The sequence below is a fragment of the Protobothrops mucrosquamatus genome, unplaced genomic scaffold, assembly GCF_001527695.2.
Source record: "Protobothrops mucrosquamatus isolate PMUCROS unplaced genomic scaffold, P.Mucros_1.0 scaffold5022, whole genome shotgun sequence".
Taxonomy (NCBI): Eukaryota; Metazoa; Chordata; class Lepidosauria; order Squamata; family Viperidae; genus Protobothrops; species Protobothrops mucrosquamatus.
In genome coordinates this window covers 3,706-6,871 of record NW_015390899.1, presented here as the reverse complement: position 1 = coordinate 6,871, position 3,166 = coordinate 3,706, and positions in this window count along the sequence as shown.

The following is a 3,166-nucleotide window of genomic DNA, read 5'->3' as shown; positions in this document are numbered from 1 at the left end:
CCACCGACCTGTACGCTCTCACAGAGTGGGTCTCCTCAGGGTGCCGTCAGCCAGACAGTGCCGGCTGGCGACCCCAAGGGGGAGGGCCTTCTCCGTGGGAGCTCCCACCCTCTGGAACGAACTGCCCCCAGAGATCAGGGTGATCCCTGATCTCCCTTCCTTCCGCCGCGCCCTCAAGACGTGGTTGTTCCAGCTAGCGAGACTGGCCTAAGGGATTTTAAAGGGGTTTTAATTACTTTTAATTTGACATATCTAAATATTTCATTTTAATTAAATTTTAATTAGTTATAACATGTTAGTATTTTATCCAATTGTCAGCCGCCCTGAGTCCGCAAGGAGAAGGGCGGGATACAAATGTAAATAATAAATAAATAAATAAATAAAAATTCTGGCAAATCTCTGGCTGATTTGTCCTATCTTGCCTTGAATACTTGTCTTTTAAACTGTAATTTTTCTAGGACACCTTACATCACAAAGGGCTCAGATACTGAAGTAATATGTCCTTCAGCTTCGTAATTGTCCAGTTGCGCTTCGACCAGCGGCTTAATGGCTATTGGCGTATCACTTTGTACTGGTGAAATGGCAGGATCAAGTTCAAAGAGTACCTCTCCTGGGACAGATACTATGGGGCCCTCAAACACCTTATTGTAGACTTGGAGGATTTGCTGTTTTGTCAGTGGCCTCGCCAAGGATTTTGAGGGCTGAATTTCAACATTGTGTAACTCAGCCGGCATGGTGAACTGCATCAAACCCAGATGCTCACATGTTGATCCAGACAACAGTGGTTTCTGATCAGCTTCCACAATCTGAAAGTTTGTGGATACCCCCACATATGCTGAATTCTGTTTGGAAAAGTCCCAATAATTCCATTACTTCTCCTGAATATAATTTCAGTTTGGTGCTACTAGGCTGAAGAGGTATCTCAGGTGCCAGTTTCATTTTTGTCCTTTAAACTCATGACATCATATGTTGCACCCGAGTCCAGCTGGCAGGGCTGGATTATCTTGTTGAATCTGAAATTGACGAACCATTTTTTGCCCTTAAGAGTTTACAGCACCAATGCATTCTTTTGTGTAATGCACAGTGTGCGTCCTCAGGATTTGACATTTGCTCAATTGGATGCAGCTTCCTCGCTTCCATTTTACTTGAGAGACACACTCGTGCAAAATGATTTGGCCTCCCAAATGTTCTGCAGATTTTCCCATATGTAAGAGACTGCTCTTTCTCTTGTACATGCACACTGTCACAGTACTTGCATGATACTGGGTTGCTCCCAGTTGAGTTGTGTAGAATGTAGATGAATTTTGTGTTGACGCTTGTGCTCGTGGTTCTTCATGCTTAGCTGTTGTTTGGAGGCTGCATTGACACTGCTAATCTGTTTATCCTGCTCCAAGGCTCTCAGCCGTTTGTCTGTAAGTTCTGTCGTACGACATACCTCAATTGCAGCTTGTAAGCTTAAATCACGTTTCCTCAAAAGGCAGCAGAGTGTGCTTTCACTCGTGATACCCAAACTATTTTATCACGAATAAGTTCGTCTCTCAGAGCACCGTAATCACAGCTTGCAGCTTTTTCTCTTAGCCGTGTGACAAAAGTCTATTGCTTCACCTTCTTCTTGCTTACAGTGTCCAAATATCTCTCTCTCATATATGACATTTTTAGAGGGTCTGAAAAAGACTTCTAAGGCATCTAGGATGGCTTTAGTATCACTCTTTTGCTCCTCTGTAAGGGTTAAATTATGCTTGTAAACATGGAGGCATTCGCTGCCCATAAGTCTTCTCAGTGTGGCTGCCTGCACTGCTGCTGGTTTGTCAGGTAAGCTTGTGGCTCGGGAGTAATCCTCAAACTCTGCTCTGAAGTTGGCCCAGTTACTGCTGCAATCTCCACTCACCCTCATTGCCTCAGGCAGGGGTATGCTGTTAGCAGCTGCCATGATGCTGGCTTTCCTGCTTCAATGCTCAGCTTGCAGGACAGGGCTGTTAAATGCTAGACTGGCATGCATCAAATGTGTGGAGACAGCGCAGATTCAGATTCTTCTGACACCATGTTTAATGTGGAGTCAGTAAATACAATACAAGGCATCACTGTGCAGAAGCTATGTTGTTACAGAGAGGGGGAATACAACAATAGGAATAGGAAATGCATCACAGGAACAATAGAGATGAATCATAGAGTAGCAATACGACACAGGAAACAAATACAGTAGAGATGAATGATAGAGCTGCATATAAGGTAAACATAACACCCATAGCAAATACCTAATCTATACATTATACCTGAACGTTCCTCCTTCCTGGAGGGCAGTAAGGTTGGAGGCCTCCCGGAGCAACCACTCCTTCACGTAGAACAAATTCTCTTCCTGTTTCTTCAAAAGGCAAGTAAGACGGCTCTTTGTAATCTTCAGGAAGTTGCCTGAAAAAACAACAACAGGACAGCCTAATTTTTATTTTTATAAAATTTTTATAGCCACTTTTTAGGAATATATTTCAAAGAACATGAAAGAAATGACTGATGGGTAATTCAGATTTTGAATCAAAATTAACGCTTCCTGGTCTTTTGTTTGATGATCCTACATAAAATCATAGATTTGCTTCCATAAGAAGAGCTACATGACTTACAAACTTGGGCATTACCCTCAATAATTTGAGATTATTTTAGAATTATTTGCAATCCATTGTGAGAAGTATCAGTTTATTCCTTTTCTGTTTTCTATTCTTTATGCCACTTATTTCACCACTATTAATGGTATGCTATAAAGGTAGGCTATAAATAAAGGTATGCTATAAACAAATACCAGGCATGGGGAAGAAGAGTCATTATGCAGCTGTGAATAAGACTGAAACCCTCTTCCTTTTGCAGGATTCCTCTATTCTATAGGATTCCTATACATTCGCTTTCTCTCACCCTAGACTGGGGAATAAAATGATTGATCTACCAATTCACATTCAACAAGGGTGGATTGATTCAGGGTAACAACAATCTGCTTCATCAACACATACACAAACACACAAACACACTTGCTTGACACTTCCAAAGAACTCTAGGAGGAAGGCAAGCTCTCATCTTTTGATTTTCTATGGGGTCTAGTCAAACACAGTCACAGACAGAGCAAATACATTCTAAGAATTATAAAACAGAAACTGATCCTTTATTTTACCCTTTATTGTAC